Raw genomic sequence first — 25,316 nt, 5'->3', positions numbered from 1 at the left:
GAAAAACTAATTAGTAGCCCATATAATTCAACTCGTTGCACAAAACCTATTTTAGGCTACGAGTGCATATGCAGTCGTCGCCCAAAACACAGATTTGGGCAACGGAACTTAACTAGAAGCCCATTTCATCAGTATTGGGCTTCGAAAAAAAATTTAGTCGCCCATGTTAGTATGACTCGTCGCCCAAACCCATTTTTCTTGTAGCTCCTTCTCATCTCCATCTCCTTCTCTCTCTTTCGATCTCCTCCTTCTCATCTCCATCTCCCTCTCCTCTTTCTCTCTCCTTCTCATCTTCATCTCCTTCTTTCTCTTTCGATCTCCTCCTTCTCATCTCCATCTCCCTCTCCTCTTTCTCTCTCCTTCTCATCTCCATCTCCTTCTTTCTCTTTCGATCTCCTCCTTCTCATCTCCATCTCCTTCTTTCTCTTTCGATCTCCTCCTTCTCATCTCCACTTGCACTTCTCCTTCGTCTCCTTCTCCCTCTTCTCTTCTCTTTCATTTCAATCATCAAGAAGACCACCACGAAGACATGCACCACGAAGAGCGGCATGAGGTTTGTGTTTAATTAATCGATTTTTCTTGGTTAATTAGTCGGATTTTATTGGGTTTAATTGATTGATTATTTAGGTTTAATCAACCATTTTTGGAATTGTTTGAGTTTCTTAATCGATTTTAATTTGGTTTTTACTCGATTTTAATCAATTAATTCGGGTTAATTAGTTGATTTTGTATTTTTTGAGTGTTTTCTTCGATTTAATTCGATTTTTAATTGATTTTAATCGATTCTAAGTCGATCTCCTTCTGAGTCCGATTCGATTTAATTCTGGGTTTTTTTTTTCTTTTTTTTTTTGAGTTCATGAAAATCATTTTGTTTTTTTGAGTTCGATTTAATTCTCATTTTGTTTTTAATTCTCGTTTTGAACATCAATTCAATTTTTTTTAGTTCGATTTAAATCATTTCTGGGAATTTTGTTTAATTTTTTTCTGGATTTTTTTTTCTTTTTTTTTTTCTAGGTTTTAGTTTTCTGGGTTATTTTTTCTGTGTTTTTGTTTATATTTTTGTGTGTTTTTTCTGGGTTTATTTAATCGATTTATGGGTACCGTGAATATTGTTCTGGTTTTTATTTTTTTTTCGCAGCTTATTTTTTTTATTTAATCGATTTTTTTTTGTTTGATGCAAGTATATTGATTTAGATGTAGATGTTAAATCGAAGAATAAAGATGCAGGATTATTGATTTAGGTGTTATATTGTTTGTTTTCTAATTTTAATGTTGTAATTTTTTTTTTGGTTTTTTAATGTAAATTTTTTTTTGATTTTAATGTTGGAATTTTAGTTTTGTGTAATTTGATTAATTTAGTTCTTTTAAATTGGAATTGTTGTATGAGTAATTTAATTGTACTTATTAATTTAGTTTTTTCACTCTAAAAAAGTGTACAATTACTAGATACTGATGAATATATATGTGTTTTTTTTTTATGTATTTTACATATATATATAGTTTCTGCTACAATTTAAGTGAAATAAATGCAAAAAAAAAAAAAAAAAAAAAAAAAAAACTTAGTTTTTTATGGGCATTATTGCCACCGGTTAACCGGTGGCAATTCTTGTTAATAACATTAAAAAAAAAAAATTACGGGAAGCATTTTTGCCACCGGTCAACCGGTGGCAATATTTGTTTTTGCCACCGGTTTTGAACCGGTGGCTTTTTAATTAGATTATTGCCACCCCCCAAATGGCCACCGGTTCAAAACCGGTGGTATAGGGGGGTTTTGAACCGATGGCCAATTCATATTTTCGTCTAGTGTTACAATTCACATTTTCACTAAAATTTGACGCATCATTATAATGAATATCTTCAATCTTAAACGAAAAAAAAAATCATTATAATGATTACCTTCAATCTTAAACAATGAAAAAAAAAAAATCAATCAAATGATTATCTTCAATCTTCAACGGAAAGAAAAAAAAAGTTTTTTTTGCCGTTGAAAACCTGTAAATTTGTAATTTTTTTTAGTTTTTAACAAAAATCACAGAAAATCATGGAGTACTTTTTTTATTTAAATAAATCACGGATTACTTTACAATGCATATATAAACAAGTTTACAAAAAAAATTCATATGTGACTAGCTACACCATAACTACGAGAGGTCGGGGTTGCTTATTCGAATCGAGGAACCTGACTGACTGCATAATTCCTGATCAAGTAATCCATGACCAAATAATTCATGATCAAGTAACCCCTGACCGATTGAGTAACCACTAAATTTATAATTCCTGTCACACGGTGTGACAATACACAAATACGCGCATTAAAATTCGCAATTTTTTATTTAACTACATTTTTTTCAAAAAAAAAAAAAAAAAAAAAAAAAAAAAAAAAAAAAAAAAACTCTTAGGTCTGCACATTTGTTGAACCATAACTTTAACCATTATATTTTTAATTAAATATTTGTAAAATTTATAAAAGTTCATATTTAATAGCCCAAACAACAATAGAGATATATAAAAAATTAAGTATGTAGATGTAAATGCCCAAACCACAATAGGGATATTAAAAAAATTAAATATGTCAATGTGAATGTCCAAACAACAATAGAGATTTAAACCTTCAACCGTTGAAATACTTAATAGCTTATTTGATTAATAGTAGGCCTAATCAATATAGGCCCGACCTGATTTTAGGTCGGTCATGTGCATGAAAATGCGGCCCGAAAGTAAATTTTTTGGGCAGGGCTTGGACATAAATTTACAATTTGTTTAGTTTTATTTATTTATTTATTTATTTATTTATTTATTTTTTACTGAAAAGGCTGCTAGGCCTCGACGAAATTTGCTGGTTTGGCAAGCATTTTTAGCCCAATCATTGACCCTCACCAGCTTGATGGGCTGATTTGTAAGGTTTAGGCCCAACCCGAACTGGTCCACCTAATGATCACCTATGATTTGTGGATTAAGTGTCAAAATGTGGGAAGGAAACTAGGTAGAGCCTTACACTTGTTGCCATCTCTATCTTTGGGTGAAGAATGGATAGATTGGCAATTTGACATATGATAGGTTATGTTTTATGTATACTAGGTTAGATCCCGTGCCATGCACGGTGATCATTATAAATTATTGATAGATAAGTATTATAAACATAAATTAGTCGAGGAATAATAAAAGTATGTGATATGTTAAATTGGTATTTGCTATGCTAATTGTAGTTTCTAATACACAAATAAAATAAAAGTAGGCAAAAAAATCTGAGCAATATTTTTTCATTTATAAAACAGATCACAATATATTTTTAAGAATACAATTTTTGGTTTATAGTTATCCAATTTTATTGTTTTATAAAGATTTTTGAAATATTTTTATTTTAAATATACTACATTAATATAGAATATGTACAACAAATAAAATTATTTTTGAAATTTATTTGTTTCCTTAATTAATAGATTTTTTTATTTTATATAAAAAAATAATAACTAAGGACACACCAGAAAATGACACGTGTCATTGCTGGTATGTCTTTTAGTATATTGTATTGATTGATTGATTACTCGTAATGAAAAAATTTGGGTCGAAGTTGATATGAATGATGCAAAACGTCATTATGATACTCCTAAATTTTTTTAAACGGAGGTTATAGTTTTGTAATTTATTCTCGACCATTACTATAAGATTATATGCGGAAAATGACTACCAATCTACCATAATGCATTCATATAAGGATTTGGATTTGTGATTTGTGATTGGGTCAATTTGGCCATCTTACAATAGAACTGGGCCATCTGACAATGTAAATCGGCTTTATAGTCCACAATTTTACCTTTGCAATAAGCCTAAACTAGTCAATATCCAAGTAATCCAATATTGGGCATATAGATGTTGGGTTGCTGCATACTTGCATATGTTTAGTTTAAATTTTAGGAAAATAAAATGATCTATGAAAGAGCTTACACGTTGGGCATTTGTTTACATTTTGGATTTAATATTTGGATTTTGCTATTGAACGTTCTGGGATGTTGGATAATCTTTTAAAATATTTTTCAAAATATAGTATTAATTTAAAAAATGCATGTTAAAACTACGCATTGATCGGTGTAATGAATTTTTTTAAAGTTAATATTTTCTATTTTTTATTATCTTATCCAACACCTTCGGGCGTTCGTTAGCTTTTGTGTTATTCAACTTAGAATTAAATTATGATTCGTCTAGGATATAACTGTCTAGATTTGATACTGTAACTGTCAAAACGGTTTGACAGTTCGGGTTCGGATGGGTTTGAAATCGGTTAGGTATTAAATCGGGTCGGTTTGAAATCGGTTTAAGTATTTTGCGGGTCGGTTTCAGTTCGGTTTAAATAGTTATTGGATCGATTTGGTTTCGATTTATTCTTGAACGGTTTTAATTCGGTTCAGGTTGTTAACATTTTGGGTTTTAAACGGTTTGGTGCAGACAGGTTGCAGTTTGTTAACGGTTCGGTGTAAACGGTTTTTATTCCGATTCAAACAATTTTGGGTTGGGAATGGTTTCAGGTTAGAAACAGTTCGGTTCTTTTTCGGTTCAATTTATAAGTAGTTCGGTTCTTTTTCGGTTCAGTTTATAACTGGTTCGATTCTTTTTCGAATTCGTTTATAACTAGTTCGGTTCTTTATCGGTTCACTTTACAACTAGTTCGGTTCATTAATGCTCGATCGGTAGTAAACATGTGTGCATAATTAAATTTCATTTAAAACACCTTTTTACTTGATTTTAATATTCTCTCTATAGTAAGTTGTTTGTAGCCGATTCGTTTATAAGCGATCCGGTTCATAAACGATTCGGTTTGCAAACAGTTAGGTTTATATACAGTTCGGTGCAAACGAGTTGCGGGTTGTTAACGGTTCGGTGTAAACGGTTTTTATCCCGGTTCAAACGGTTTTGGGTTGAAAGCGGTTTTGGGTTAGAAACAGTTTGGTTCTTTTTCGGTTCGGTTTGATTTCAGTTCGGTTGAAAACTGGTTCGGTTCATTAACGGGTTCGGTTCTTATACGGTGTAACGTTATTCGGATCGGTTCGGTTTCGGGTTTATTTACTTAAGGTTCGGGTCGGTTTTCGGTTTAAATGAAAACGGTTTTTAATTGGTTCGGTTCTCATTTGGGTCGGTTCGTTTCGGACAGTTAAACGGTTTCGGTATGAAATTTGACAAATAATCCACCTCCACCAATAAATATGTTTGAACAAGTAAAAAGTCAATCAAATTTTTTTCTACTAATATACAAAAACAGAGGATTTATGAAAATAGTGTGCATAATCAGTATGTAAATAGAAAAACAACATATAAAAATACAAATTATTAAGTGACAAGTTAACAAATAAGATCCTTAATTTTGGTGTACATCAGTTACCCAATAACCTTTGCAAGATTAAGAACTAATCAGAAAACACTCACATATCAGAAATATATAGAGCTCAAATTGTATTGTTCAAAAGAAACACCAAACACAATAAAAACATAACACTCCTAACACACTCGTCACTATTATTTGATGTCCCATGGCTAGCAACGCTACAAGGAACATACCTGACACACCGTGATTACGATGGCATCACTCTCTTTCAATTTCTCTGCTCCACAACACTGTCGTGATTACGATAGCATCGACCTCTCAACTTGTTGAATTGCTCTTGAATTGGTTCCACAATGAACTTTTTAAACTTGTTGAATTGCTCTTGAATTGGTTCCACAGTGAACTTTTTAAACTTGTTAATAGCAGTAGCAACACCACCGCCATTGTTAGCAACCAAACTGATTGATTGCTTCCAAGTAAGAAGGAAGGTAATGAAGCAGAGTCCACAAACCAAGAGAGCCAACCATAAACTCTTATTAGCAGTAACCAAAAACACACCCATTGTGAATGTAAGCAATGTGAGGTAGAACGATGCACAAAGCAGGTGTATATCGATATCTAATATCCCGAGAGAGTCGTGTATGTTGCCAATAACCATCACCCAAAGTAGTAAGAAAAGGCAAAGCATTGAGCAGCACATTGCACCTAAGTTTGATGTAACGAAAATGATAAATGCCGTCTTTGCGAGAAGAATAGGAGAACCATCGTCGCCATTAAATCCACCAGGTACTTGATGTTGGAAGTTCTTGATATAAAACAAGAGTGTTGGGAAAAAATAAGAGAGAGAGAGAAAAACAATGAAAGGAGAAAAGTCCCACATTGATTGGGGAGGAAGGTTTTTCCTTGTTTTTATAATGTAGTGCTTTAGCACTACTTAGTTGAGTGTGTTGGAGGTGTGTGTTACTCCACACACACACGCACGCGCGTGCCGAGCCGAGCCGGGTCGGACTCGGGACTTGGGGTCTTGGGGAATGCGATGCGTGGGTCCTTGTTATCTTTTTGGAGAAATTTTATTTCCTTTTTCTTGCTAACAGAATATTCCCAAGTATCCGTTTTTGACTGTTGGGATTTTCTAACTGTTGTGGGAATTAATCCCTTGATTTTAGCTAATTAATTTACTCCCTTGTTTCTTGCCTCGTTTGTTGACTGACTAGATTAATCTGGTCATTTTCTTGGCCAGATTCTTCCCACCTTTTATGCTTCCCGTTTTTCCTCTTCACCCTATAAATATTCGGTGGTTTTCTCAGCCAAAATATAACACAATCAGTCTTCTCTCTTCTCTAAAATTATATTAACACATGCTCTTTCCGTTCTGTTTTCTGGGCAAGTATTCTGAGTTCCAGTCGGGTTTGTGAGTGCACATAAACTCCGGCGCCGTGCTTATCCTGGAGGGCGACCGCAATTGTCTACTGCACCGGGAGGTAGCGCGGAATCGTCTTTTAGGTCAGTGGTTCTCCACGACGCGGCTATTGTCAGTTTGGTTCACGCATCAAGAGATAAGTTAATTCTGTTTTATTGCTTATTAATATAACACTTGAAAGGCAGCTGCAAAAGTTATGGTTGCTAACAGGGCAGCAACCACAGAGAGAGCATTGGCAGACTCTTTCGTATCTGTCTTGCAAATACCGTATGATCTTTTAGCCAAGTATACTACCTCCGGCATTATATAACGAATTTGTTTTACAATCTGTAAGTATTAAACACTAAACAATAATACAGAAACAATAGGGGTCTAATTCATTTTGATTTTACTTATATTTCTAGAAAGTAAAATCATGTCAATTCAATTGATAAAAAATAAGTTCATTAGATCATCGTTTTATGTGCGCTTTTTTATCGCTAAAAATCTTTAATTTTATGATAAAAAAATATACTTCCTCCGTTACATATTATTTGCAATGATTAGGCATTTTCCCTTTCTACTTTATATCAAATCGTTGCAAATAATATGTAAAGGAGGAAGTATATTTTTTGATAAAATCAGACAATCAGATCAGATTAGATAAGCAAAACTAAGGTAAACTAAACAAAACCCGACAATGCCCATGCATGCAAGTAAACAAATAACAATACACATACCTCATTTGGGACATCATGTAATGCAAGTAAATCCCGAATTGTTTGTCCCCTTTTATTTGCCAATTCTAGTTCTGTTACTTTTGTCTCTAAACATCTTTTAGCTAATGAAATTGTAGCTATAGTGTTCTCAGTCTGAATGGCGTGATGGAGGGGTGTGTTTCCGTCATAATCTTGCACTAATCGTTGTGCATCAGCTTTAGTGATATCGAATAACCGCTTTCCATCAACATCCTCTCCGATAAAACGCAATAGATGCAAAAAAGTCTTGCCACTTGAATCTAGGAGGTATGCTGATTGAGGATGGTGTTCAAGTATAGCACGTAAAACTCGGAAACAACCAGACCTAGCTGCGCACATCAATGGGGTTAGGCCTTCATCATCCCGCACATAAGCTGCTCGATTACTCGTCTCACTTAATCTATTCACAAACTTGTTTGCTTCTTCATCATCTGCATGGTGTATACGTTTAACCCATTATGATGATTGAATCTAGAATCAATTATCAAACTCCAATCATAATTTAAATTTTTGTTTGACTTTAGAGGTCAAGGGATCAGATCTCATATCGGGTGACAAATTATAAGATTAAACACACGGTTGGAAAATAGACTTACTAATAGAAAAGCCATTTTTGGAAAAGGAATGGAGTGGAGTCTCGCCTAAGTAATTCACGCGAAAAGCAGCCTCATCGTCACAATCAAGCAGAATGAACGAATCATTGCGGTTGTTGGTCTGTAAAGCCTCATGAATCGGAAAGTTACCTTTGTTATTTTTCACAGTCCATGGGGCAACATAAAATGCTTTCCGTCTTTCATCTAACTCACCTAGAAAATCTTTGGATGCATTTACTAGTAAGTCTCCCCATGCACTTCACAGCAAGGTGAAGAGGCGTGTCTCCATTATTATCCGGTCTCATGCTAAGACTCGGGAAGTGTTCTACAGCAATCTTAACAAATTGATCTGCATTTGCACTTCCATGTCTAAGAGCTATGTGAACAATATTATTTCCACCCGGAGTTTGACGGCAAAAGTAGGGGAAATTCCCTGTTTCTCATGGTGAGAAACAAAATTTGTTTCTCATGATGGCATTTTCGTGAATAAATCAACAACTTTTTCAATATTGTGGGCTCCACAGTTGAATAAAGTTGAAAAGTTGTTGATTTATTCACAAAAATGCCCCCATGAGAAACAAATTCGTTTCTCACGGTGAGAAACTGGGGCTTCCTCCAAAAGTAGTCTGCATCAAGTTCTCGTTGTCCACTTTCCACATCAATCACTGTATGAGATTCAGCCATAGCCTTTTCAAATATTTTAGTACTTCCTTCTACAGCTGCTTTGTAGAGATCTTCATTCATTAATTTATCCATTGATTCCCTCTCTTTCACATTGCTTCTGCTTACCAATGGTAGCAGTTGCTTCTGCACAAGTATTTAAAAGAGAAAATTTATTAGCATCGTTCCAATTTTCAGAAGATAAAAGTGTTTAACAAATGCTTATTCCAAGCTAAGAGGTACATCAATTGCTTGTAAACGGATGCATAACTTTTTCTGTTGACATCCAAGCAATCGATGCATTCCAAGCTTGTAAGAGGTACATCAATTGCTAGCTACATCCATATTTGATACTTTTAAGTTTTAACAAATGCTGCAAGTGAATCCATAACTACACAAATTAATACAAATTAGAGATACATATAGAAAGAGAGATGGAGTTGAAGCATTACACACCATGGTAGGCAAATGGGCTTGTGTTGAAAGTAAATCAAAAACTGATTGACCATCATTGTTAACAATGTTTAATTCCTGTTTGTTTTTTGACTGGAGACACACTTCCATGAGAAATTTCGCTTTGGTATAATCCGCATCAACAATTTCATTTTGTACAATTCTAAGACCATCAACCTCAGAATGCTTGAAGAAATCCTTCCAGACCGGTCTACAACCAAAGCCCTTAGGTGGTGAAGAATTGTTTGACCTTTATCATCTCTTAGCCCAACAGATGCAGGAAATTGTTGAGCAAGAAGCCTAGCCATCCCGAATCGCCGCCCACTTTGTACTGCTCTTAAAATTGGAGTGAAGCCCTCATTATCACGCTTGTAAACTAGGGACTTCATCGGTTGAGAATGTTTCTCTAGAAAATCCTTTTCTACAACATTATACAATAATCAGTACTAGTTTCTTGGTCATTAATAGAATAAAAATAAAAAATATGTAGTTGTTGAGCCATATGGTTTTGATAATGGCATACAAACTTCAACTAATTAACGTTATTTTCCCCAAATATATGAAAACAAGCAAATAATATTGGTGTAGAACTAAGAGTTGGTTAGGCTTCGAACATAAATGACATAAATTTCAACTTTGTTCTTAGGGATGTCAATGGGGCGGGGCGGATGTTGGCTTTCCCATCCCATCCCTATGCCCATCCGCGCCTAATATATTCTTATCCCCATCCCCACTCCCTTATTGAAAATAATAAATAGAGATGAGAAAAAGGAAAGAATAATAAAAGTTGTATTCAATCTATTAAAAATTGTACAACATAGCAGCATATATATAGTGCAAAATAAAACTAAAAAATAAGAAATATGATGATTATGCTAACATTAACCCCCACTAAACTTACCAACTACTATTATGACTCCAATAACATTAGGAGTTAACTAATCACTAACAATTTAAAGTAAATATTTTAATTCCCCTTCCCTGAAACGGGTACAAAATTTATCTCCATTCCCACCCGACACGTACAATCCCAAAACTATCCCCGCCCTATCTCCGCCTAATCCCCATCTAAAACCAGCCTGTTAATCCCCAACTTCCAAATTCAACTTTATTACATCATAATGATTAGTAAAAATCATTGTTAAGTTACACTTTTTTTTTGTTTATAATTTAAGTTTATTACAAAATATTATACTTTTACTTAATTTATATTTAAAATAGTAAATAAATATATACTTATATATAATAATATATATTGATATGGCGGAAGGGACTAATACGACGTTGAGTGGGGTGGTATGAATTAGGGATGACAATGGGGCGAGTCTATACCCGCCTAAAAATCTTATACATATCCCCGCCCTACCACTCGTGGCGGGTACAATATCCACATCTATAGCCGTCTTACATGGTACAAGATAGGATCCATCCCCACTTTATCACCAACTTAGATATCCATATGCACCTCATACGCGTTCCAGAACTGTCCCAAACAAATTAGGAGTATCTAACAAATTCTATAAGATTTTATTTTTGCATTAAATTAAAATTTTCCAAGATTTCAAATGGGACAAACAAATTAAAAGGAGGGAGTATTGTTTTTTTAAACCTTGTGCAATATATTATGCTTAAACTTGTGTTATTTTACTTTTAAAAAAAGATAATGAAATCCTGGACTCTTCAATCTAATTAAATGTTGATCATAAAGTGCATCTTCTTCTTGTATTGACTCATTTGCCTGATAGGTTACATGGACACTTCATCCAAATGTCGTGTCTGTATCGGACATCGTGTTAGACACCGACACTCATGGGACACACGACGATGCGTCTCGGACCGTATCCTACTATTATATGAGTTGTTCAACTCTTTTGATAAGAAAATTTAAGTTAAAGATAAATAAGGTAATTCTTAAATAATATGAGTGCCTTCATAAATAGTACGATCTAATAAGAGGATGGAATGACAAATATACTGTTAAATTCTTGTAAAAAATATATCATATAAATTTTAACATTTCGTATCTGTATCCCTAATTTTGAGATAGACGTTTTCTCGTCGTGTCAGTACCCGTTCTTGTGCAACTATATATTTTATAAGAACGGGTACTGATAACGCAAGTTTACAAATGTATTTGATGTTTATAAAATATAGTTGGATATCTTGCATTATAAAATATAGTTACTCTAGTAATTAGAATTACACAATTTTAAAAAATCAGGTGCAATTGTACATTCGTAGTAAATTTATCTTACAGTAAACAAAAGTTATCCCAAAATGGAAAAAAGGAATTACCCCAATTTAAATAGAAGTAACTATACTATCTAATTAAAATTACAACCAACAACATGTATATTGTAAGTCTCTTAAAACGCTCTCGAGTGAAACCCTAAACCAAGCCAACCCGAAAATTCAAACCATTCAAGAACAAGATCAAATCATTTGATCTAATAAAAAACCAAAACGGAAAATCAATCATGTGGGTTTCGATTCAATGGAATCTGATGATATGATGGAGGATGAAGTTATAGGGATTGCCAAGGGTCCTAACTTGGTTGCTGATATTGCAAAAAAAAAAAAAGTGTGCAAAACCCTACAGATGGAATGAGGTCATTTTGAGATATGCTGAGAGGAGGTGTTGATTTTCAAGTAAGCAGCCATGCTGAAGTCCATATGGATGAGATAGACATAGAAGATATTTTAGATGATGAAATGGTGCCGGAGGAGATCCTTAATGATGAGAGATGGCCTGTTATACAACTCTCAAAAAGAAGAAAAGAAGAGACTTCGACAGCCATGGAATCAATCTCTGATTATCAAATTGTTTAGTGGCAAACTTGGCTATATGGGACTAATGAGGAGGCTCAAGAAGAAATGGAATATTAGAGGGGAATCATCCCTAACTAATATAGGATGCAATTTCTATATAGCTCAATTTACTAATCAAGCGGATTATAATTATGTTCTCACGCAAGGACCTTGGATGATTGATGATAACTATCTGACCATCCGCAAATGGGTGCCTAATTTTGTTCCTGATGAAGCTCCCATTTAGGTTCTTATAGCTTGGGTTCGTATACCCAACTTGCCTGTTGAATATTTTGATATCAGTATTCTCAATAAAATTGGGTCAAAAATTGGCAAAGTACTGTGAGTTGATAAAACTACTACTCAGGCAGAGAGGGGACAATTCACAAGACTTAGTGTTGAGATTGACTTATCAAAACGTTTATTATCTAAGTTCTGGCTCAAGGGAAAGATTTGGCGTATTCAATATGAGGGAATCAAGATGGTGTGTTTTAAGTGTGGAAAATTAGGACACGTTGAAGATGATTGTCAACCAACTGTTGCTGAAGGGAAATCGAATGAGATGATTGTTCACAATAATCCTTTGCATATAGAATCATAAGCCAGAGGAGGTGGAAGACTTTGGGTCTTGGATGCTTGTTTAAAAACCAGTTCGAAAGAGGAACCCAAAGATGACTAAAGAGGTTGACACTGGGGCTCAAGGTGAGAAAGGTGGTTAGCATGGTCAAGTCAAACTGCTGATGAATGCATCTCAACCAAGGGGTGACAAAGAAAAGAATTTGAAAAATATGGAAGCAAAATTCAAGGGATTGGTTCTAGATTTGTGGCTCTAGAGATTAAGGAGATAGAAATTATGGAGCAAGATGTGGAGCAAGATAAGGAAAAGGAAGATTTTATTCTAGATTCTCAAGATAAAGATGGAAACAAATTTCCATCAATTAATTTAGGAGAATTCCCAATCTATTTTGCAAAAATTGAAGCCTGAGAAAATTGCTACCAAATCCTTCCAAGAAAAAGCAAGAAAATATTTGTTACAAGATGCAGCAAGACCTTTTAAGGAAATAAAAGTCAACTCGTATGTTTCTATTCCTCAAGCTAGCAGACGTGTAAGCCAAGGCAAAGAAAATTCCCTATTTCACTTTGAAGCCAGCCAACAAGCTAAGTCACAAGCTACCATTGAGAAAACACAAGTCAGTGAGACGCAACCACAAGCTATCAAGAGAGTTACTCAAGTAAATCAGGAGGGATCTTTGTCAATAGACCATGTCTCAAATTCCTTACCCGATCACTCTGAGCATCCCCCCGGAGAAGACTCTGTTCATTGGACACACAATGGAACAGCCTTACATGATGATCACACACTTCATGTCTCATGTTCTGGAGATGGAGATGGATTCGTACCTACCACCAACCTCGATTCCCAAGGAATTGGTGGCAACCTTGAAGATTCCAATGGAGTTTTAACGACTGTTGAGACTCATTGGCCAGGCATATGTCTCCAATCTCACTACCATACCTGTTTCTATGGAAGAAAGTCTACCAAATTTGGCATCGGATAACTTACCAATCACTTGTATGGTATGGAATGTGCAAGGTGTGGGAAGTAGAAACTTCATCACTTCCTTGAAGGACTTGATCCGAACTCACAATCCTAATGTCCTAACCTTAGTTGAGACGCATATGGGAGGGAAGCAAGCTGAAAAAATTGCCAATAATATTGGCTATGATGGTCTTGAAAAAGTTGATGATGTGGGTATCAGTGGTGGAATATGGGTATTTTGGATATCAAATGTTCACTGTCAGTCCCATTATCAAACATAATCAGCACATCTCAATGGAGATCTCTCGTGTTGGTGCGCTACCATGGTATTTTTCAGTAGTTTACGCTAGCCCAGACCCAATTAAAAGGAGAGAATTATGGGAAGAGCTTCATAATTTTGCTAGGCAACACAATAAACTTTGGCTAATTGCCGGGGATTTTAATGATACACGCTTTCCTTCGGAGCGTAACTCTTCGTGCAAAGAAACTGATCGAAGGTCAGTGTTATTTAATAGCTGGATTGAGGAGATGGATCTGCTTGAAGTAGAGTTCTCCGGGGCTGCTCATACCTGGGCTCGAGGACGCTCTCTCAAAATTAAACAACGCAAAGTGGAAGGCTCGACCATGCTTTATGCAATGAAAATTAGGCATTAAGATTTAATAAAGCTGCCATGAAACACCTCACAGCCATTCACTCCGATCACTATCCTATTTTTATCTCTCCTAATAGCTTTGTGCCTCTACAAGCCATGCATTGACCCTTTAGGTTCCAAGCCACATGGATGTCACATGAGAATTTCACTGAATTTGTGACAAATAAATGGGGTAAAAATTGCTCTTTAATGCCTGCATTGTCTAAACTGTCGAATGATTTGCAATCTTGCAATCGAGACACTTTTGGAAATATTTTCAAGCAAAAGCGTACTCTTGTTGCAAGAATTGGTGGCATCCAAAAGGTGCTTTCGAATAGGCAAGACAGGGGATTAATTAAATTGCAGAGCAAGCTATCTCGAGAGTTGGATGAAATATTGAGCAGAGAAGAAACCTTATAGTATCATAAATCTCGTATAGATTGGCTCAAAGATGGGAACCAAAATACAACGTTTTTTCATTTAAGTACAATTGTACGCAGATGGAAAAATAAAATTCAAGAGATTAAAGGCAATGATGGGGAGCCTGATTAAGGAGAATGATGCCGTAAAAAATCACATGGTTGATTATTTTGCAAATTTGTTTAAGGAGGAGGGTGAGTCAAATTATTTTGATGTGCCCCAAGATGTATTCCCTGAACTTCTTAGCTCTGATTGGAGACAACTCACTAGCTGATGTGGCAGAGAATGGTAGGTTGTTGGGCTACCACCCCACCCTATCAAACAATATTTATAGCTTAACTAACCCCTATATAGCGTAGTGGCAAGTCAAGGTCGAACCCAAGGGAATGGATATCAAGTGCACGAAGTCTAGATCAAGCTATTTCGGAATCAAAAAGGGGTTTGAAGTAGTACTAAAGCTAAACTAGGTAATGCAAACTTGTATTAAATCAATCTAAGACACTAGGGCAATGGATCCACATGCAATCATAATGGAATCGGTAATTTGGGAGGTCAAACCGACTAAGTCAAACGATATGAAGGAAAATCATCATGTATCCAAAAGAGCATACTAAGGTGGTTCACCTAGAGGTCTAACTAGCGTCAATTACGCTAAACACTAACTAGGGAACGTCACAAAGCACCTCAATCGTGAAATTGCAAGTCTACTAATCAATGGTCCGTATCATAGCAAGCTTACAATGCAATCTAGTGTATTAATCAAAGATGGCCAAACCTCAATTAATCACACACATGCACATGAAAAATCAACAATTTAATCATATCATCAACTCCATCAATTATCCCCAAATTACACTATTCCATCATTCATACATGCTTCACCATCTCCTTAGCTAGGGAACTACTCACTAGCCATAGAAATGGAGATCAAAACTACAACATTCATCAAATTCATCATCAACATGCTTGAATTCAAAGATTAAACCAACAATCAATTAAAATCAATCAAAATTCAATCAATAACCAAATCAATCATCAACAACATGAAAAACTAATGAAATCAACTAAAATCAAACTTGAATTGAGATTAAGAAGAAGATCCTTACAAAACTTTGATCAAAAGATCAAATACAATGATAAATTCTTGAACAAACACCAAAGATCATGAGTTTCTCTCTCTAGTTCTTGAGTTTCTCTCTCTAAAATTCTCCCAAAAACTAACTATCAAATTCAATCTAAAACTTCCTTTCTAAAAATAGGTAGAAATAACTATATATACAAGGAGAAGGTCGGTAATGACGCCCAAAAATAGACCCTCGTAAGTGCGGGCGCTCGGAGGAGGGAGAATGGCGCGCACGGGACATACCCAGGCATGTGCGCCCGCACGCACCTGGTGTGCGGCCGCACACGACCAATGTGCGGCCGCACACTCAATTTGTGCGCCCGCACATAGCTGGGTTTCCCCCCCTTCTTCTCTTCGTCCTAGCTCAAGTGGTGCACACATCAGGATGATGATGATGGAGGACAAAGTGGGCAGAAACTTTCTTGAATTTCTTGAAGAATAAAAGCCATGAATAAGGCATAAACAAAGCCTTGAAGCTTGCCCCTTGGATCCACCTTTGACTTGGAACTTCTTGCACCTTCTTTAGGCATAAAAGCAATGAAAACTCGTAGAGAGGAGGCTCGGGAATTCTTGGACAATCAATTACCACCTACAAGCAAAAGATAAAAAGCAAGTAAAAGAGAAAAATAACAAGTAAACTAGAAAAAGACATGAAAAAGAGAAATAAACTACAAAAAGCATAAAATGAGGAAAACAAGAATAAAACTAAGGAAAACTAAAGAAAAGAGAGATAAAATGAAATAAAAATCATCCAAAAAGGAACCAAATGAGTGCCAAAAATGTCACTCATCAAATTCCCCCAAGCTAAACTTTTGCTCGTCCTCGAGCAAAACAAAGCAAGGAAAAGAGAGGATGAAAAATTTATTGAAAACGAAAAAGAAAGACACAAGATAAGAATATACACTAAAACTCATTGTCGTAGGAATCACGGTTGTTTTTAGCTACAACAAGCCCTTTAAACCCCAAAGGCGTTTATGAGGACGAGTGAGGTCTCGTAAGGGTAGAGTTTGACCCATAACTCTCCACCAAACATCAATGAGGCAAACCAAAGAAGAAAAAGAAAGAAAAACAAACCTTTACGAAATGAATCAACATAAATACTATAAAGCAAATGAATGACAATCTTTCTCAAGTAGTTAAGGTATGCGCGTTTCAAGATATCCAAGGTTGATTGAAACATAAGGTATGCTAGGCATAGGAACTAGTTATCACAATTCACTTTCATCCCAAACAATCTTACCGCGTTCTTCCCACTAGTCTCAAATCTCCCTTTAGTGAGTGTCCCAATGATTCCTCGAAGGAACCGGAAAAAGGAATATTTTTAGGCTACTCGACATCTTGACTATGCATCCCCTTTCCTTAGGCAATGACCCATGATGCCCTCCCCCGAATAGTGACTCAACTATCTAGGTCGAAAGGTCTTTCCCCAAGGTTGTAACGTAAGGCATAAAGGGTGAAGGTAGGCTAAAATTTAAAAATTTGGTGATATTCCTAAAAATTGAAGCAAAAGGGTGATCAATCCTTAACACCACAATCAAGAAATTACCAAACAAAAACAACACCCCCAAGCTTACTTGAAGCTATACTCACAAAAATATATACAAAAAGCGTACACGCTTCTCCCCCAAGCTAAAATGGAGCATTGTCCTCAATGCTTAGTAGGAGAAAAGAATACATCAAAATATTTTTGAATTTTCACTTTTCACTTTTTTTTTGTTTTTATATTGTAATTGCAAAGTCCTTGCCTTTTTTAACTTTGGACGGCTTTTACAACTTTTGCACTTATTTGTCCATGCCTTTTATAATATGGGACGGCTTTTACTCATACGCATTTGCCATTACTTACAAAGAAATCATAACACAATCTTGCTTTCATAAAAACCAAATTTCCAACCTAACCACCACAAACTTCATCAAATGATCATATTGCTTCACAAAAATCAAGTAAGGTAGAAAATGAAACAAAAGGTCAAATAACTAAAGATGTGGCTTGAAAAGAAGGGATAAGGATCAAATGGTTGCAAGAAGGCAAATGTAAACCCAAAATAAAAGAAAATAACAAAATATAGTAAAAATGAAAAATACCACCCCGAAAAATGTGCCTTTGTCCTTCCTAGATAGTTCGGTCTCGTGTTTGAGAATCATACATCAAGCTTTATTAGATTAGGTTTGCATAGTCAAGGATCCACGCCACTCATACAAGGAATGTTGAAGGCTAGAAAAACAAGTAACCTCACAAGGTTGTGGCAAAAACTCACCAATGGTGTCAAATCAACTATAGGAAGCAACTACCAACATACCACAAACAAGTAGAATCCGGCTTCATGATCCTCCTAGTTCAAACCAACTACCCTAGCATACACTATCCTAGAGTCAACCAAACATAGTCTCAAACCGTGCATGCCTTTACAACCTAGGAAGAAAGTCATGCAAAAGACAAGTCCAATGTACAATGTTCATCTCAAAAGAAAAGAAATGAAAAACAATACCTCAAAATCACATCAAAAATAAAAAGAAAAATAAAAGAAAATAAGAGAAAAAGGTAAAATAAAAGAAAGTAAAAGAAAAGAAATGGAGACATAGGAAAGGAAAACATAGGAAAGGTCTAGAAAGCATGTTAAACACATAAAAATCCCAATCGACAAACAAGTGATCGATAGACAACAAAGTCACCGATCCCAAACACATTACGTGTTAACAAGCATCCATCCTCGAACCATTCAACTTCTCCTAAACTAATCCTATTCTATGCAACCAAGGAAAATAAAGAGAAAAATAAGAAAGGTCTCACCGGGATTCCAAGCATAGCAAAAATAAACGAAGCAATAAGAAACCACCTCGTAGCATTCCATATCCATAAGCTCTTCAAGGAACCAAGTGAGAAAAAGAAATAAAAGAAACTATGAACAAAGAAAATGGTTAGTAACTTCAAAACAAAGAAAAGAAAACAACAAATAAAAGAAAATAAACAAAGCAAGTAATATATACAACTAAAGGAAAGAAAAGCTAAACTAACCAAAGAAAATAAAGAATAAAAGAAATAAAATCTAAACTAACTAAAGAACTACTCTAAACTACAAGATTTGGATTTAAGGGATTTGGATTGAGGGATTTGGATTTAAGGGATCATCAACAACAACATGTCAAGCAAAACATCTCCACAAACAACAAACATCCAAGCGAATAGGGCAAACAAGCTAGCTACAAGGAAAGTAGCCTAGAGATCAAGAAAATGAGGAAACCAAAAAGAGGAAAGAAAATAAACATGCAAGCAACTAAAATATGTACACAACAACAACATGGTCACCGAGCAAGTTACTAGTTCCCCCAAGCTAGATAGAAAATACATCTCAACATCCCAAATCAAAACAAAGCAAGTATAAAAAATATAAGGGATGGAGGTAAAAAGCATGAGAAGCTAAAAGGGAACTAATAACTACTACCATCACCACCACCACTCCCACTAGGCCCGGCCCCATCAGGGTCTCTGTTGCGCTCGGGGTCATCGAAGGGATGAGGGTAAGGGTCCCATCCTCCGGTGTACCCATCGGGCCACCCATAATGCCCCTTGAAAAGATCTTGTTGCCAAGGAGCAAGAGGGGTGTAGTTATCGGGTAAAGCGAGCTCAAAAGGGTGGTTGGGATGGACATGGGGGTAGTTAGGATCCCCCCTATAGTCACTACCACCCGGAGCCTTGTAATCATAGTTTCCATGCTCATCCGGGTAATAGTGACGCTCGGTGTCGGGGTTAGGAGGCCCCAACCAATAAGGATGCCCAAACGAAGGTAGAGGACCTTGTTGGGGCGGGAAATACGGATAGTTAACCGGGGGAGTGATGTTCCCACGGTTAACTTCCGCATCATAGAGTTGTTGTTGTTGTGAAAACATACCTTGTTGCACCTCTTGAATACCTCTTATTTGGTCATAGAGTGCCCCAAAGTCTTGATCATACATGCCATCAATGTGGATTTTCAATCCACTCATTTGCTCACTAAGAGCTCTCAAGTCATCATTGGCAAAAGCATGTTGCCCTTGCTCTTGCTCTTGCTCATGAGAAGCTTGTTGTTGTGGAGAAAAATGTTGTTGTTGTTGATGTTGTTGTTGTTGTTGATTTTGTTGTTCTTCCTCATCTTCTTCTTCTTCATCCTCCTCGAAATCAAAGTTGGGATGCCGGAAAGACCTTGGAACATGCCAAACATTGTCGGCAATCCTAGCCAAAGAAGTCAAGCTAGGGTTAGGCAAGAAGCACCAATGCTCGTTGCTCCTTAGCCACTCATATCTCCCTTCACTAAAACCCTTGGAGATAAATTGGATTTGGCCCAATTGTTGCATATCAAGATAGATGGAAGCCGCATCCCCTATCTCCTTACAAAATGGAAGATAATCATTGAGGCGAAGGCGAGTCACAAGCCTAGTCACCATACCCCCACAAGGGATCTCTCCCGTCCTTCTTTTGCGAAGGTCCAAACAATATTGGGCAAAGATGTAGCCCAAGTTCAACCGGCCCACAAACTCCGGGCGAGTAGAAAGCCAAAGGACCTTAAGCTCCAATTTACTCAATTTCCCCATCTCTTGCTTGGGGAACAAGACATAGCTCAATAGACGGTGTACAACCCTAAGACAAGGTTGGTACACGTCCGAGATCATGGCCTTGTTGGCAATGAACTCACTACCACAGGAGATGTCTTCCCACCAAGAATCTTGATCATAATCCGGGAAGATGAAGTGTTCAACGTTAATAATATCCCCATGGGGATCAAAGTCCAAAGCAGCGTTGAACTCCTCCAAAGATTGGTCAAAAATGTGGTTGAGCAATTGGAACCGCACTCTATATACCCCTCCAACAGGTACAAGCTCCAAGGTAGCCAAGAATTCCAAGGTAGGCTCCTTGTAAGTGCGGTAAGCATCGGCGATGAAAATCCCCAATCTCAAATTCAAAAGCAATAACCGCACATCATTATCGATCCCCAACTTCAACATATCGGGTTGAAAGTAATGGCGGGTTTGTTTGAGGGTTCTTTCATCTTTGAGATTTTGGTAAAAGGCTTTTTGTTTATCGGTGAAATTTTTCTTTTTTGGAAGAGAGGTTGGAGGTCGTGTTTGAGTGGAAGATGGGTTGGAAGTACTAGGCCTTGAAGATGTACTAGGCCTAGAGGAGGTACTTGGGCGGGGAGGCTCCTCGATGCTAACATCGGTTTTTCGCTTTTTGGTGAGTTTCTTGAGGTATTTAGACATTGTGAGAGGTATAGAAAATCACCAACAACCAATCAAGTAACCAACCAAAGAACCAAGAACACCACACCCAAATTCACCGCTTACTACCAAAATCACCAAACTTCCAATTTCACAATTTCTTTCAACCAAACCAAATCCAAACCAATCAATAATACCAATGTACCAAGAAAAATTCCTTTTCAATCAATCCAAGAGCAAACACAAAGCCAATTCCAAAATCACCACTTACTACCAACTTTCCAAAATTTCAACTCACAAGAATTCAACCAAAATTGATGAAAATTGCTACAAAATCAACAAACAACACAATGTAATGCAAAATCAATCAACAAACATCACTAATTCACAACCAAAATCAAGAACAAGCATCAAAAATCACAAAATCAATACTACACTAATCATGCTCATACAAATTTGTAATTCATGCAAATTTATGATATAATTGAAAAAATTAAAGCAAGGATTAGTGATTATACCATAAAAGAAGCAAGATAAACCAAGTTTGAGCAAGCAATTCCAACTCCACACAAAACCCCCAATTTCGGCCACCAAGAGTAGGAGAGAGAGTGAGTGAAATTTGGGTCAAATTGTGAGGAATTTGTAGTGTAGAAAGATTTGTGAGTGATTTTGAGTGAAAAAGGAGTGATTTTAGTGAGGATTTGAGTGATTTTAGATGGTGAATGAGGGTGGAGGAGTGCGCACAAGAGGAGGGTTTGAAGGGTGATGCTCGTGGTGTTGAATGACGGGAATGAAGGAATGAAGGGAAAGAAGGAGGAAGAAGAACATAAAAGGCACGTTCAGCTCATGTGCGGCCGCACAGAGCTGATGTGCGCCCGCACACGCAGGCTGTGCGCCCGCACATGCCTCGTGTGCGGCCGCACATCTTGTGCGTGCTCCTTCCTTCTTTTTTTCTCAAAAATTTGATACTTACTGCCTATTTGGGTGCGCACATGAATCATGATGGTGATGAGGAACAACATAGGCAGTAGCAAAAATCATTTTCAAAGTCCTCAAAGTTGAAAATTCATATGCACACCTCAAAAATTCACTAAGTATCAATTTCCTCCATTATTCAAAATATGAATTTCCTATCTCACCTTTCTAAAAATTCTTACCCTTTTACCTCAAATTTCGATTAGAATCGAACAAAATATGATTTGTGCTATGAACACCTTCCATCCATCATGCATGCTTGTTGAATTCCAATCCCACAAACGGACATCCTAAAAATCCAAATAAGGAGAAAAGTAAAAGAAAAGACAAAGTAATAAAAGAAACAAAAATGAGAAAATTCAAAAATCAAAGAGAAAGGTTAGAAACTCCGGGTTGCCTCCCGGGAAGCGCTTGCTTAAGGTCCTAAGCTCGACCCTTCCTCCTAATCACGGAGGATCAAAGAACACCACCTTCTTCAAGGTGGTTGATAAAGCAAATTTTCCTTCAACCTTTCGCAACTTCTCATTGTTGCTTGAGGAAACTCTCACAAACTTCTTTTCAAACTCTTCTTTTTCACTTCTCAACTTCTTCCTTTTTCTTGCCTTCTTTGAGTCACGAGCCTTTTTCTTTGGCTTGACTTCAACATCCATTGTCATGGAAGCTTTCTCTTCCTCATGAGAATTAAGTTTGAACCAATTTGGAAAACCAATATCTTTCTCATCCTTTGGCTTTTGAATCACAAATTCTTCTTCACTAACAACATCAATACTTGCACAAACATCGTCAACAAACTCAAAAACATTGTTAGTGGAAGAATCTACCATGCACATACCATCAATGGAACGAGAAAGGCTAGCACATGCAATATCTTGGACACAAGACAAAGACTCATGCATTGGTTTCAACTTAAAACTCTCTTCTAAATTCCCACACCTCAAAGTAATTTGACCCCCTTTGACATCTATTAGAGCTCCCGAGGTAGCTAAGAAAGGCCTCCCTAAGATGATTGGAATATGTTCATCTTCCTCAATCTCTAGAACAACAAAATCCACCGGAAAAACAAACTCTCCAATCCTTAAGGGGACATCATCAATTCTTCCCTTAGGAAGCTTAATAGAACGGTCGGCCAATTGAAGTGTTATCTTGGATGGTTGAAGCTCACCAAGATCAAGCCGCTTGAAAACCGAGAAAGGCATAATGCTAACACTAGCACCAAGGTCACACAAAGCATTTTCAAAAATCATTTTCTTAATTTGACAAGGAATTGAAAAATTCCCCGGATCTTCCATCTTCCTTGGGAGTTCACCATGGATAAGAGCACTAAAGCACTTCCCTCCTTCCACCGAACTACCCTCATCAAAATCCTCTTTCTCTTCTAAGATCTCCTTAACAAACTTGGAGTACTTAGGCATGTCGGGAATTGGTTCGGTAGGGGGTGTAGAATCATGAACATCCTTAAAAGCTTCAAGGAATTTCCCAAATTGCTCATCCATTTTGAATCTCAAGTATTTTTGGGGATATGGAAGATCGGGAATTCTCTCTATCTCACTCATCCTTTCATCAACACACTCTTCTCTTTTGTCAACCTCACAATAGATCTCCTTAGACTCAACTTTTTCCTCTTCATTCTCCTTAGCACCACACTCATCTCTTCCCTCTTTTGACCAAGAAACTCCCTCATCAAAATCATATACACCACTAGTGGCTATAGAGTACACGGGTTTCTTTGGTTCAACACCTTGGGAAGGCAAAGATGAAGGACTAGCAAAATCCTTAATAGTGCTTGCTAATTGAGTAATTTGAGTCTCAAGCATCTTATTGTGAGTCATCATCTCATTGAATTTCTTATCACTAACCGCCATATAGGTGTTAATTATCTTGGTTTGATTATCAATCAACTCTTCCAAGGTTGTCTTAGGAGAAGAAGGTTGTGAATAGGAATTTTCATTTTGAGTCTTTGGAGCAAAACCGGGTGGGGGACCTCTTTGAGCATTGTTTTGAAAATTTCCCCTTCCTTGGTTGTTCCAATTACTCCTATTTTGATTTGAACCATAACCTTGATTATGGTTACCACCACCATAATTATGGTTTCCATTACCTTGGTTATGATTCACATAACCTTGGTTTTGATTACCATAATTATGATTTTGATTACCATAATTTTGGCCTTGATTTTGGCTACTATAACCTTGGTTATTGTTACCACGAGAACCTTGATTCCCTTGGTTCCTATAACCACCATTATGATTATAGTTGTCAAAATTGCCTTGGTTTTGGTAATTCCTATTCCATTGGCCTTTTTGATTATCAAACCTTTGAACATTGTTGTTTGACACAAAATTGACATGTTCACATTCATTGTCAAACTCATCAACACATTCATTAGGACAAGCACTAGAGTCATGATCATACGATCCACATGCATCACAAAACAAGCAACTTAAAGGCATATTATGTGAAGAGGGAGGGGGTTGAGAGTTAGAAGGAGTACCTCTCCCCTTAAATTGGGAGGGAAGATTAGAAGCTTGAGAAGAGGTAGAAGTGCTCTCCAACTTAGCTTTGATTGCGGTGACCTCCTTTCCTAAATTTGTCATTTGAGAGGAAAGGTTGTTGATTGCATTGAGATGGTCCACCGAATACAATGAAGATTGTTTGCTTGAAGAGTCTCTCTCCCCATCTTGCCAATCCCTATAATATGTCACCACATCCTCAATGATGTCCACAACTTCTTCCTCGGTTTTGTTCATGATAGGGCCCCCGGCCCCTCCATCAAGGCATGACTTGCCTTGGGGACTTAAACCGCCATAGAAGATTTGGATCACTTGGTATGTGGGGATTCCATGATGAGGGCACTCCCTTTGATACTCTTTAAATCTCTCCCATGCTTCATAGAGACTTTCACTCGGCCTTTGCTTGAACCCTTGAATTAAGGCTCTTGCCTCCACCGTCTTCTTTTGGGGATAGAAACGGGACAAGAAAGCCTTTGTAACATCATCCCAAGTTCTCAAGGAGTTGGGCTTCACCTCCTTGTCTAGCCACTCCAAAGATCTTCCTATTAGAGAGAAAGGGAACAACTTGAGGCGGATGAATTCTTGAGAGACCCCATTGACTTTGATAGTGTTGCAATATTTTTCAAATTCTTTCAAATGGTTCAATGGGCTTTCATTCTTAGCCCCACTATATTGCTTTCTCTCAATCAAGGTGATCATTGCCGGACGGATTTCGAAGTCATTTGCCGGGGTAGTTGGTGGAGCAATTCCACTCTCAAATCTATATGCCCCGGGCACTCCAAGCTCCTTCAAGGCTATTCTAGGATGTTCACCCATTCCTTGTTCTTCTTGAATTTCTTCTTCACTCGAAGAGCTATAAGCCAAAGATCTAATATCCACTCTTCTTCTTGAAATAGTCCTTTCTATTTCCGGATCAAGGGGAACAAGGGGACGAT

At 36.8% G+C, this 25,316-nt stretch overlaps 2 pseudogenes; one reads left to right on the top strand and one right to left on the bottom strand.

Annotated features, from left to right (window-relative positions):
• Positions 1-5,429: 5,429 nt before the first annotated feature.
• LOC145604063 (protein ACCELERATED CELL DEATH 6-like) lies at positions 5,430-9,569 on the bottom strand (annotated as a pseudogene).
• A 15,137-nt stretch (positions 9,570-24,706) lies between these two features.
• LOC145606346 (small nucleolar RNA R71) lies at positions 24,707-24,805 on the top strand (annotated as a pseudogene).
• Positions 24,806-25,316: the final 511 nt, after the last annotated feature.

Source organism: Chenopodium album, chromosome 22 (genome assembly GCF_948465745.1).
Source record: "Chenopodium album chromosome 22, dcCheAlbu1.1, whole genome shotgun sequence".
NCBI lineage: Eukaryota > Viridiplantae > Streptophyta > Magnoliopsida > Caryophyllales > Amaranthaceae > Chenopodium > Chenopodium album.
Note: the sequence above shows the minus strand (reverse complement) of the source record. Positions and strands in the feature narration are given on the sequence as shown.